The 13,297-nt window shown below is 50.4% G+C and overlaps 1 protein-coding gene across 1 annotated transcript in view; it reads right to left on the reverse strand.

The window, feature by feature from the left end:
- RRM1 (ribonucleotide reductase catalytic subunit M1) overlaps window positions 1-13,297 on the reverse strand; it is a 516,096-nt gene that overhangs the window by 346,107 nt on the left and 156,692 nt on the right. The window lies entirely within an intron of this gene.

Genomic DNA, 13,297 nt, shown 5'->3' on the forward strand with positions numbered 1-13,297 from the left:
ACCTGGCCTTGGGCACTGCCAGGGATCCAGGGGCAGCCACAGCTTTTTGGGAATTTCATTCCAAGGTTTCCCCACCCTCTCAGGGAGTAATTCCTGCCCAAAATCCCATCCAGCCCTGCCTCTTTCAGTTTTCAACCATTCCCTGTGTCCTGTCCCTCCAGACATTGTCCCCAGTCTCTCTCCAGCTCTCCTGGAGCTCCTTTAATCCCTCTGAGCTCTCCCTGGAGCTTTTCCTCCTCCAGGCTGGACATTCCCAGCTCTCCCAGCCTGGCTCCAGAGCAGATTGAGGTGAATCCACAGAAAAAACACAGAAATGCAGCAAGAAAGGCTCAGGTGTGGCAGTGCCTCGGGTGCCTTTGCCTTCACATTCCCATCTCCATCCCAAAGCACTTCCCAGACCCTTCTGGGAGTTAAGGAGCAGCAGAAATTTGCCAGTGGAGTGGGGAAAGGAGGGAGGAGAAGGAAGGAGAGACTCTGGGCTCCATCCCTCACCTCAGCGTGGAGCCCAGGGGACGCTCAGGAGCTCTGGGAATCACTCCCTGGAGCTGCAGGGATGTTCAAACCTCATTTTCCTGCTGTCTCCTTGGAGACTGGAGAACAAAAGCAGCTCGAAGCCTCATTCCCAGCACAGAGAAAGATCCTGCTGTGCAATATCCTGCTGGATCTCAGAGAAATAACCTGCTCCAGCAGCCTCAGGAATTCCCAGGGAATCCAGCAGTTCCCCTCTGTTCCCAACACTCACCTCTGCAGGCCAAGGGCAGGAATTGAATCCAGCTCCTGTGGTGTCAGTGAGGAGAGCCTGGTGCCCACCTGCCCTGGGGGAAATAACAGGAATTCTGGTGGAGCCACTCCCCCGAAGCTCCCCAGGGAATTGTCAGCTCTGGTGACACCAGTGCTTTGGCTCTGGGCAGTCACTGGTTATTTTTTTTGGATATTAGCCCCAATGTGGAGTTTTTAGGCTCTCCAGAGTGGATTTTTCTAGGGAAAAAAAAAAAAAAAAACCCAAAAAAACCAATTATGAGGATTTTTTTAGTTTTGGTTTTTTTTTTTCGTTTTTTTTTTTTTGGTTGTTTTTGGTTTTGTTTTTGGGGTTTTTTTAGTGGGGTTTTTTTGGTGTGTTTTTTTTTTTTTTTTTTTTTTTGTTTTTTTTTTTTTTTTGGTTTGTTTTGGTTTGGTTTTTTTTTTTTTTTTTTTTTTTTTTTTTTTTTTAGTTTTTTTTTTTTTTTCAGCTACTGCCCTGTGAGCAGAACCAAAAAGACACAATCTCCCCTTACAACTCAATTTATTATCAAACCCACTGGGTGCAATTTAACATCCAAAGCAATCAAATCTGGCTTAAAATCATCCCTGACAGAGATATGCAAGAAGGGAATTAATGACTCAATGCTCTTCTTTTTTTTTTTTTTTCACCCCTGAACATGGGGAAAGAAGGTGTGAGGAGCCTCCTCAGAAATCCTGCAAATTATCACATTCCTGCCTCTGCAGCCAAACGAGAAAAATCTTTGAAGGTAAAAGACTTCAAATCTGGTCCAGCCTGAATTTTAAGAATCCCAGGATGGTTTGGGGTAGGAAGGGATTTTCAGGATCATCCCTCCATGGGCAGGGCCACCTCCCACTGTCCCAGGTGCTCCAAGCCCCAGTGTCCAACCTGGGCACTGCCAGGGATCCAGGGAATTTGGGAATTTCATTCCAGGGTCTCCTCACCCTCCCAGCCAGGAATTTTTCCCCAATATCCCATCCAGCCCTCCCTTCCTCCTGCTGGAGGCCATTCCTAAATTTCAGCATAGCACCAGAGCTCAGATAACCCCAGAGCTTGGGATGGTTGATATCCCATAATTTCCAGGATAAGAATAGATCTTGTCCAGTCCTATCCCTTCCCAAATTCACCCAATGCCTGTTGTTCCAGGAGAGTGTGACCTGTGCTGTCACAGCTTCCAGGTGATTTCACCTTTGGGAATCTCGTGTGCCATAAATCCAACAGGAAAAAATCTGCTGACACTGGGGGGAGACAGCAGCTCAGCTTTGCTGCAGTTTCTCCTTCAGAAACCAGCTGGGGACCTGGAATTCGGAAAGAATCCAAGAATCTCTGAGGTTGGAAAAGCCCTCCCAGCCCAGGCAGTCCCCCCTGTCCCCACCTTGTCCCCAACCCAGAGCTCTGAGTGCCACCCCCAGGAACTCGGCCGGAGTGCCTGGAGGTGGCTGAAGAATTCCAAGTGACTCTCCTGCTACAGAAACATTCAAATCTGGTGAAAATGGGAAAATTCCAATTTTTCCCCTTAAAACCTGGCGCCAGCTCAGTGGCTCCCACCACCAAACTCTTCACTTCCAGCACTCTGCAAGGAACTCCTCGGGGAGAGGTGGGAGAAATCTCCCTGGAAGGGAAGTTCCCAGCCAGCAGTGGTTGGGTTCAGGCTTTAAGGCATGAATTCAGGCTCTCAGGGTAAAAATCATGGCAGGTTTTCCTTCCCCATGCCATTAATTAGTGAAATTCAGTGACTTCCCTATGCTGAGTGATGCAAAGTGGTATTTTTAAACAGTTTTCCCAAGTTCATTGAACATTTTCTTCCTTTTTTTTTGGTTTTTTTTTTTTTTTGGAAGTCGCTCCCAGTTTACTTTGTGGTGCTCGTGACTGTGTTTCTTGTGGACTGCTGAGAGAATCAAGACCATAAAAACCATAAAAGACAGAAATTATTCACTAAAGAGACAAACCTGGGCTGTGTTTCCCCTGTGCATGGAAATCCTGGAAATGGGAATTTTTGTGGTAGAGAGAGATGTAAACCAAGGGAGTCTCACCGACCTTCAGAAGGATCCCCAGATTTAATTCTCCAGAGCTGAGATGTGAACAGGAAAAGAAAAATAACCAGCTTCTCTCAGCTTCAGATCCCTCAGCAAAGACAGCTGCTGGTTTTTAACCCTCAGGGAAGGAGCAGGGAATGGGAAATGGAGGAAAGAGGAGGGAAGGGAAAGGGAGACACTGGAGAGGGCCAGGAATGATTTTATTGCCCTGGAATCTTAACCCTGCACATATTTCCACATTGCCTTGAAGCAGGATTTGCTCTATTAAATATCCCAGGAGAATGAAGGCTGGAAGAGCCCCTCAGGATCACCCAGTGCCACCCCAGCAGCACCAGCAACACCCCAAACCCTGTCCCCAAGACATCCAGACTCCTCCTGAGCACTTGGCATCTGGGTGCACAGGAGCAGCTGCTCTGCTGCAATGTTGCTGCTTTCCAGAGGGATCCTCCCAGGCTGCCCCAAAATATTCATATCTGGTAAAAACCTGTCTCTGAATATTCCAGTAACTCCACGGCTGAAGGTCACAGACCACATCAGGATGCAGTGCCCTTAATTCCTGGTGGAGAGAGACACCTGGGATGGTCCTTTGTGGCTACAGAAAAATCCCAGAGTCACAGAATCCCAGAATCACCAGGAGACTTCCATGGTCATCCAGCATCAGCCCAAACCTGTCCCCAAGGGCCACCTCCAGACAGTCCCTCTAAAGCTCACCTGAACTTCATCTCAGCCCTTTGGCTCTGGAGGAACCTGCCCTTGGGATGGGAGGGACCATCCTGGAGACTCCTCACAGCCCTCAAGGGGCTGAGGCTGGGAGCAGATGGATTGGGAGTTGTGGCCCCCTGAACATTTGGTGGATGTGCAGGTGCCTTGGGCTTGGATTCCATGGAATGCCCAAGGTGGGAAGAGCCCCTCAGGATCCCCCAGGGCCACCCCAGTGCCACCAGCATCAGCCCAAGGCCTGTCCCCAAGGGCCACCTCCAGACTGCTCCTGAACACTCCACAGACAGTGACTCCAAACCTCCCTGGGCAGCTCATCCCAAGGCCTGACCACTCTGCCAGGGAAATTTCCTTGCCCAATCTCCCCCCTGAGCCTCCCCTGGTGCCATTGGAGCCATTTCCTCTCCTCCTTTCCCTGCCCCTCCTGGCAGGGACTTGTGGGGTCCCTATTCTCCAGGCTCAGCCCCTTTCCCAGTCCAGCCTCTCCTCCCAGGCTGTGCTGATGGACTGGCAGTGCTGTGAAATCAGAATGAGGAAAGGAATGGCTGAGGTGTCTCTGTCCCCAGGGGAAAGGCAGGGATTGAGACACAGCTCTGCTCACCCCATGGCCCAGTGACTGCTGCCCTGCTGACACCTCTGGGGACAAGGAGCAGCCCCAGTCACACCAGCACAAATCCCAGCACTCCACTCCTGTGTCTGGGTTCACGGGAAGGAGAACAAGTCCAAACATGAAGGGATCAGAGTCTTGGCTCTGCTGCCTCCCTGGGATTTGGTTCCAAGGCTCCACAGCTGTCTGGGCAGTTTTTCCACCCTTGTTACATGGAAAGGTGTGTCCTGCTCTCCCTGACACGGCAGAGTCCACAGGACCAGGAATGGGATCAGAGGGATTCATGGAATGGTTTGGATTGGGAGAGACTTTAAAACTCATCTTGTTCCATCACTGTCCCAGGTGCTCCAAGCCGCAGTGTCCAGCCTGGCCTTGGGCACTGCCAGGGATCCAGGGGCAGCCACAGCTGCTCTGGGCACCCTGTGCCAGCCCTGCCCACCCTGCCAGGGAACAATTCCTGCCCCAGAGCCCATCCAGCCCTGCCCTGGGCACTGGGAAGCCATTCCCTGGCTCCTGTCCCTGCAGCCCTTGTCCCCAGTCCCTCTGCAGCTCTCCTGGAGCCCCTTCAGGCTCTGAGAAAGCTCTAAAATCTCCCCTGACCTTCTCTCCCCCAGGCTGGACAACTCCAATCATCTCCTTCCCTTTCAAGAAGTATCCCAAGGAAGCAATTTGTGTCACAGGAATTGTCCTCCCTGCTTTATATTCTTTGGGAAGACGAGGGAGAAGCCCCCATGGAGGATTTCATGGCAAGCATTAGGAAAAAGGAAGTGTTTGCTGCCACTTTCCCAGGAAACAAAGGGAAAACCAGAACAATCTCCTTTTTTTTCCTGGGAAAGCTTTGCCAAATCCCTTGCCATTTCCCTCTGGGAGCTCGAGGCCTGGCAAAACTTTTTCGCCCCCCCTCAATCCTTTTTAACAAGCGTGGAAAGCTGTGGGCAGGAAAAAGAGCTGAGTCTGAGATCCCAGGAAGGTTGGGATTTTACAGAACCCCCTCCAAGAGGAGCCTTTGCCTTTCCTCCACTCCCCCTTGGCTGCTGTGGAGGATAATTACAGCCCATGTTCTCCCACAAAACCCCGTAACCCTTCATGGGGAAGGAAAATATTGTGGCTCATGCAGCTGTGACTCAACTGGTAATTTGGGATGACAAGCAGTTCCTTGAGCATCTGACTCAAGCTAATGGGAGGATGTTACCCAACAGCAGCACCTCCATCAAGAGCCCTTGGAATAACATCCCAGCTCCTCAGCAGGGTTTGAAAATCCCGATTGTTTTATTGGGTTTGCTCCTAGGGGGAGGCTCAGGGCATTTGAATGTGACAGGAGAGCAAAGCCCAGCTCTGGCCCCACTCAGGGATCTCTGTGTGTGTGCAGAGATTTTCTCCAAAATGTGGGGGGAAAATAATTAAAGGGTCTTTGCATGAGGACAAGAGGCAGAGTCATGCAAATGTGCAGGGAAAAGCTGCCACAAATGTCCCCCCTTTTCGAGCAGGAATGCAAATCACTTGAATTTCCATCATGTCTCTTTGACTAAACACTCCTAAATGCTTTTTCCAAGCTTCATCTTCATGGGAAAAAAAAAAAAAAAAAAAAAACCAAAACAAAAAAAACCCAAAACATTAATTTTTCCTCCAGCTCTTGGAGTGACCCAACACATTTTTAGGTGGGAACATTTTAAGTGGGAACATTTTAATTGGGAACATTTTTCTTCATTTTCAAGCCCTCAAGTCCTGACAGCTTTTTGCAACCTGGGGCCCAAAACACTTGGGGACATAATTTAGGGTGATCATGGTGGGTCTGGATGATCCTCTGCCAAGCTGCATGATTTGGGATTTTGGGATCAAAGCTTTTCTGGGTGAGCAGGCAAAGTGGAGCCCACTGAGAAGTGGGAGGAGGGATGGAAAGCCAGGAGCCATCACTCAAAGCTCACGCTCTGTGAATTTATTCCTTGGAATTTCTTCCTGCAGGAGCCAGGTGGGAGAGGAGGGGACGTGAAAAGAAGAGGGAACACACCAATGATCCTCTGTGGGGGAAAAGCACAATAACAGAGCGGGTTTAGAGCCCAAACACAGGGCCTAGACTCATTTCTTTGACTCCAACTCTGCTGTCAGGAGCTGGCATTTGTTGGCTCTGAGCCTCCTCACATCAATGAGGAGCACCAGGCTGGGAAATGAGCCCGAGTTTAGGCCAGAGAAATGAGTCAGAGCAGATAAAAAGAGCTGCAGGACTGCAAAAGGGCCACGCCATTGGAAGCAAAGCCAAGCAGCAGGAGGAAGTCCAGGAGGAAAAAAAAAAAAAACCCAAAAGGATAATGAAAAAAAAAAAAAAAAAAGGAGAGTCACCCATCTGTGTTCCATGGGATCAACAGGAAGCAGCCACATCCATCCTCCTCCATGTGACAGCCACATCCCAGCCTTGGCACAGGCTGGAACAGCCTTGCAGACGTGCTGGGACACATGGACACTTCCAGGAGCTCCCTCTGATCCTGCAGGAACGGCTGCCAGCTGGAAATTCATGTGGATAAAAAGCCTGATCATTCATTAATGCCCAAACTTTCCCTCTGCGGGAGCACACAGGGAGCCCCATTGCCATGGGATAACTCGTGGCAGCTGCCAGGAATTCCTGGGATCAGCTGGGATGATCCCAAACTGCTCCACAGATGAGCCAGGCAAAGCCCAGCTGAGCCCAGACACGCTGGAAGTGCTCCAGCAGCCAAGACAAAGCAGCGCCAAAGCCAAAGCCAAAGCTGCAGCGTGCCACCTCCCAGTCCTTGGGCACCCCCAGGGATCAGATCCAGGGGGAAAACATCAACTCCGGTTTTGGTAATTTTACTGAGCTGTCCCCACAACCTGCAGGGTTGGACATTGGGTTGTTTTCCATGTGGAGCTGCAGTGTGAGACCCAAAGCTCTTAGAGAGTGTCCAAAGGATGGGGAAAGGTCTGGAGGGGCCACGGGAGGAGAGGATGAGGGAACTTGGGATGTTCAGCTGGAGGAGCCTGAGGGACACTCATCCCAAATTTCTGCTCCCTGGGACAGGGGCAGGATCCTGGACAGGAGGGATTGAGGGGGGATTTTAAGGAAAGGCTCTTCCCCCAGAGGTTTTTTTCCAGGCTCCTCAGGGAATGGGCACTGCCAGAGCTCCAGGAGCCTTTGGGATGCCCAGAGGGATTGTTGGGGCTCTGGGCAGGGACACGGTGGGACTGGATGGTCCCTGTGGGGTTATTCCCACTCAGGATATTACAACTCCCTCATGTGAGGTCTATCAGCTCCTCACTAGCCTTGGAGGCTGAGGTGAATAACAAATATTAACTAATTAACTGTGTCATAGAGCTATAATTAGAGGAGGCAACAAGCTGGCAGCAATCCTGCCAAGGCTGGAGCTGGGATTCCAGGGAATGATGAAGGATTCTCCCCCACACAGAACAAAAAGCAGGGGGAATTGGTGATTCCCAAGAGGAAAAGCAGGGCAGGAAATGTTGGGATGTGAGCCCTTGGGATGCTGGGCTGATTCTGGTGGAAATCTCAGACTCAAATCTTTCAATGGCACTAAAATTAAGCTGGGCTCGTCTCAGCTCAAGTCTAATGACAAAACTGTCCTGTTGAAGGTTCATTTCTCATTTTAAAGGCTTCAGAAACCCCAGAGGCCTGAGATCCCTGTTCCAGCAGCCACTTGAGTCACCTCAGAACTTGGGAGAGTTTCATTTGTTTCCCTTAAAATCCCAACAGCTCCTTTCCTGATCACTCCACAAGGATCGCAGCTTAAACCCACACAGCTTTCCTGGGAATAAAAGGAGCCCTAAAGGTGCAAACACTGGAAATTCAGAAGGCAGTTTTTAATTTTAAGCCTTTTATTTTGTGTCTTCAGCAGCTGGCACTGGTGACAATGACAATGTGAGAAATGCAGACCTGTGCAAGGGAGGTCAAGCCTGAACTCTGCTTTGGAAAAGAGGAATTTTATGGAACAGGGGAGAAGGAGAGACCCTGTGTGCTGTAGGCACCTGTGCTGGTTTCATATTTGCTGAATTTTGTTTCCCAGCTGGGGGATAGGATTTGGGGTGGAAAAAGGCAAAACAGGCTCAATTTAAAAGTAAAACAGATTTTATTAACATACATAAAAAAAAAAAAAAAAAAAAAAAAAAAAAAAAAAAAAAAAGAGGAAAATGAAACTTTCAGAGAGTAACCTGGCTGAGTTTTTGGGCTGGGAACATTTCCAAGAGGTTCCTGTGTAGATCTTCTGGTGCTGAAGCTGTTGATGTGGCCCTTGGGGACAGGCCTTGGGCTGATGCTGGTGGCACTGGGGTGGCCCTGGGGGATCCTGAGGGGCTCTTCCCACCTTGGGCATTCCATGGAATCCAAGCCCAAGGCACCTGCACATCCACCAAATGTTCAGGGGGCCACAACTCCCAATTCATCTGCTCCCAGCCTCAGCCCCTTGAGGGCTGTGAGGAGTCTCCAGGATGGTCCCTCCCATCCCAAGGGCAGGTTCCTCCAGAGCCAAAGGGCTGAGATGAAGTTCAGGTGAGCTTTAGAGGGACTGTCTGGAGGTGGCCCTTGGGGACAGGTTTGGGCTGATGCTGGATGACCAGGGAAGTCTCCTGGTGATTCTGGGATTCTGTGACTCTGGGATTTTTCTGTAGCCACAAAGGACCATCCCAGGTGTCTCTCTCCACCAGGAATTAAGGACACTGCATCCTGATGTGGTCTGTGACCTTCAGCCGTGGAGTTACTGGAATATTCAGAGACAGGTTTTTACCAGATATGAATGTTTTGGGGCAGCCTGGGAGGATCCCTCTGGAAAGCAGCAACACTGCAGCAGAGCAGCTGCTCCTGTGCACCCAGATGCCAAGTGCTCAGGAGGAGTCTGGATGTCTTGGGGACAGGGTTTGGGGTGATGCTGGTGCTGCTGGGGTGGCCCTGGGTGATCCTGAGGGGCTCTTCCAGCCTTCATTCTTCTGGGATATTTAATAGAGCAAATCCTGCTTCAAGGCAACGTGGAAATATGTGCAGGGTTAAGATTCCAGGGCAATAAAATCATTCCTGGCCCTCTCCAGTGTCTCCCTTTCCCTTCCCTCCTCTTTCCTCCATTTCCCATTCCCTGCTCCTTCCCTGAGGGTTAAAAACCAGCAGCTGTCTTTGCTGAGGGATCTGAAGCTGAGAAAAGCTGGTTATTTTTCTTTTCCTGTTCACATCTCAGCTCTGGAGAATTAAATCTGGGGATCCTTCTGAAGGTCGGTGAGACTCCCTTGGTTTACATCTCTCTCTACCACACAAATTCCCATTTCCAGGATTTCCATGCACAGGGGAAACACAGCCCAGGTTTGTCTCTTTAGTGAATAATTTCTGTCTTTTATGGTTTTTATGATCTTGATTCTCTCAGCAGTCCACAAGAAACACAGTCACGAGCACCACAAAGTAAACTGGGAGCAACTTCCAAAAAAAACAAAAACAAAAAAAAAGGAAGAAAATGCTCAATCAACTTGTGAAAACTGTTTAAAAATACCACTTTGCATCACTCAGCATAGGGAAGTCACTGAATTTCACTAATTAATGGCATGGGGAAGGAAAACCTGCCATGATTTTTACCCTGAGAGCCTGAATTCATGCCTTAAAGCCTGAACCCAACCACTGCTGGCTGGGAACTTCCCTTCCAGGGAGATTTCTCCCACCTCTCCCCGAGGAGTTCCTTGCAGAGTGCTGGAAGTGAAGAGTTTGGTGGTGGGAACCACTGAGCTGGCACCAGGTTTTAAGGGGAAAAATTGGAATTTTCCCATTTTCACCAGATTTGAATGTTTCTGTAGTGGGAGAGTCACTTGGAATTCTTCAGCTTTATTCAATTCCCTGCTCAGGAGCAGATCCCCCTTTGGAATCAAAGACAGGTTTGATCTTTGGAATTCATCCTCCAGCCCTCTTTGGTTGAAATTTGGGGAATTTACATCCAGGGCTTGGTCTCATGACTCCCACACCAGGAATTGTCACAGGGGTGGTGAAATTGGACTTCTGGCCCGTTTTTTGTGTAAATTATCTGTCCCTGATCCAAGCAGAGCACGGATGCACCTGGTCATGGGACACATTGAAATGAAATGAAATTAAATGAAACATTTGGATTTCACATTCTCTCTTTGATTAGAGTTCTTTTAATGTGAGTTTTTATCCTTCATAAAGGATACCAGGAGCAGAACCTGACAGGGATAATCCTGCTGGAATTACTGATTTTTGCAAAGAAAACATTTAAAGACCTGATGATGACCAGAAAAGTCATTCATGGACCTCACTATTAAAGAACTGGATGTAAAGTGTGGGAAGAAAAGTCCTGCAGGGAATTATCCCCTAATTCTTTTGGGGCCTTTGGCACCCACTGAAACTGCAAATCCTGTTCTCTGTTCCCTGATTTGAAGGTGGTGGTGCAGAGAATCACAGGATGGGTCGGGTTGGGACATCTGGTGCCACCTCCAGAGCTCAGGGCTGGTGGATATTGTGGGATGTCCCCAGGGAGGAGCCCCCACAGCCCCTGGGGACAATCTGCTCAGGGCTGGGCACTGCCCAGGGCAGGATTTCAGGGGAATTGCTGGGCTCAGCCCTGCCCGGGGCTCTGGGGACATCGCTGGGCCTGGAGCAGAGCCTGGGGCTGCTCTGTGCTCCCTGCACACAGGGACAGACATGGGACACAGGGACAGGCATGGGGACACGGGGACAGACATGGGGACACCTGGGGACAGACACAGGGACAGACATGGGGACACGGGGACAGCCATGGGGACACGGGGACAGACATGGGGACACAGGGACAGACATGGGGACACGGGGACAGACATGGGGACACAGAGACAGACATGGGGACACAGGGACAGACATGGGGACACGGGGACAGACATGGGGACACAGGGACAGACATGGGGACACGGGGACAGACATGGGGACAGACAGGGACAGACACAGGGACAGACATGGGGACATGGGGACAGCCATGGGGACACAGGGACAGACACGGGGACACACAGGGACAGACATGGGGACAAACATGGGGACACAGGGACAGACATGGGGACACACAGGGACAGACATGGGGACAGACATGGGGACACAAGGACAGACATGGGGACAGACATGGGGACACAGAGGGACAGACAGGAACACATGGGGTCACTCAGGGACAGACAGGGACACCCGGAGACAGAGAGGGGACATCCAGGGACATCCAAGGACACCTGGGGACAGACATGGGGACAGCCAAGGACACCCAGGGACACCCAGGGACACCGAGGGCCCTCTCCCTGGGGCTCCTCTCCAGGCTGAGCAGCCCCAGCTCCCTCAGCCTCTCCTGGGCACGGAGATGCTCCAGGCCCTTCCTCAGCTCCAGGAGCTCCTGTCCCTGCTGGGCTGAGGAGCCAGGGCTGGGCACAGCACCCAGAGGTGCCTCCAGGGCTGGGCACAGGGGCAGGGTCAGCCCTGACAGGGTTGTTTCCTTGTTTAATTACTTAATTTATTTATTTCACCCTGCAGCAATCAGAACGTGCCGTTCTTGAGCCGGGCACAAAAACACTCTGTCACTTTTGTCACTCCTGCTTTCAGCTCGCTGCTGCCTGTGAGTGGACTCCAGGAGGAAAGCAGTGAGAGAAGAGCTGTGGGAGCTGTGGGAATGTCCTGGGGTAGAGGAATGAAGCAGGATTCCCCTTCTTCCTTCTCTGTTCCCTCCTCTCTCCCTGAGCTGTCCCAGGCTGAGGTTGGTGCTCCTGAAGCATCGGGGACAGGCACAGTCTGTCACTGCATCGTCCCGGGGGGATGCTCGGAGGGTGGCAGGGGGGAAATGATGCCTGAAGTTTTACCTGTGCTGTGTTTCATGCTCTGTGGTGCCCAGGGCTGCAGCTCTGAGCTCACAGTCAGTGTCACTCAGCTCTGCACACAGCAGGGACACAAAACAAATCCTTCTCCTGCTGCACACCAAGGACACCTGGGACAAGTTTTCAGGCCCCAAAGCACAAACAAGGGTGGGCTGAGGAGAGAGAACAAGAAGGATGGGACTGCATCACCTGGGGCTGGAACTGGACAATTCAACCCCAATGTGCAAATGGAACAAAACTTATAAAGGTGTGAGACCTCCTGACCATTTGTCCATTTTGGGTCCATTTTGTGTTCATTTTGTGTCCACCTTGGGTGTAGCCCTGGCCAGGCTCTTGTCCTGCCCAAGGTGGATCCTTAAAGGCCTTTTAATAAATCTCTCCTTTATTCTCCAGCTCTGTCCAGTCTCTGTTCCAGCTCAGCCCTCCCAAGGCATCACCTCTGCTCTGACTGTCCCTGTCCCCTTCTCCCCGCTCAGACCATCCCCAAGGAGGGACAGGCAGTGACCACTCCCTGAGACAGGGACAGGATCCTGGCTGGAGCTGTTCCAGGAGGGATTGAGGGGGGATTTTAGGGCCAGGCTCTGCCCCCAGAGGGTTCAGGCACTGCCCAGGCTCCCCAGGGAATGGGCACTGCCAGAGCTCCAGGAGCCTTTGGACACCCAGGGATGCCCAGGGGGAATGTTGGGGTCTGGGCAGGGATTGATGATCCTGTGGGTTTATTCCTACTCAGGATATTCATTCCACGATTCTGTGATCTGGAAATCCCAGTGTCACTGAGCAGGACATTCCCCTCTGTCCCAGTCCTATAGCAGGGACATAAACCAAGCCAACCACCAAATTTACCACTTAGCCCTAAACAAATTCCCTATTAATGGAGCAATTAGGATGGCAATTATCACTTACATCCCAATTACCCAATTCAGGGGTCATTATGTCATTACCTTCCCAGTCACCACATTTGAGATTTGATCTAAAAATCGTCACAAAACCCTTTATTTTATAATGCCAACTAAAAACATCATGAAATACAGAACATCATGAAATACACACGACAGTAGGAATTTTTTTTTACTGCTGTATTATGTTACAGCTAAAATTAAGTTTGGAAATTTAATATTTTATTTTTTATCTAAATTAAACGTTTTGTAGGTTTAATTTTTTTTTCTTTCCAAAACCAACTCTCCACAGGGAATTTGGTTCTCTCTCAGTCTTACACAAAGTGACAGAGATCAGGATTCTTTTTCTAACCAATGCCATCCTCAATTTAAATAATCTCTTTTCCCTCCTGCTGGCTGATGAATTCCGAGCTGAAGTCCCACACCAAAGTTGTATTTCTGGTGTCAA

This window comes from Sylvia atricapilla, chromosome 2, assembly GCF_009819655.1.
Source record: "Sylvia atricapilla isolate bSylAtr1 chromosome 2, bSylAtr1.pri, whole genome shotgun sequence".
NCBI classification, from domain to species: Eukaryota; Metazoa; Chordata; class Aves; order Passeriformes; family Sylviidae; genus Sylvia; species Sylvia atricapilla.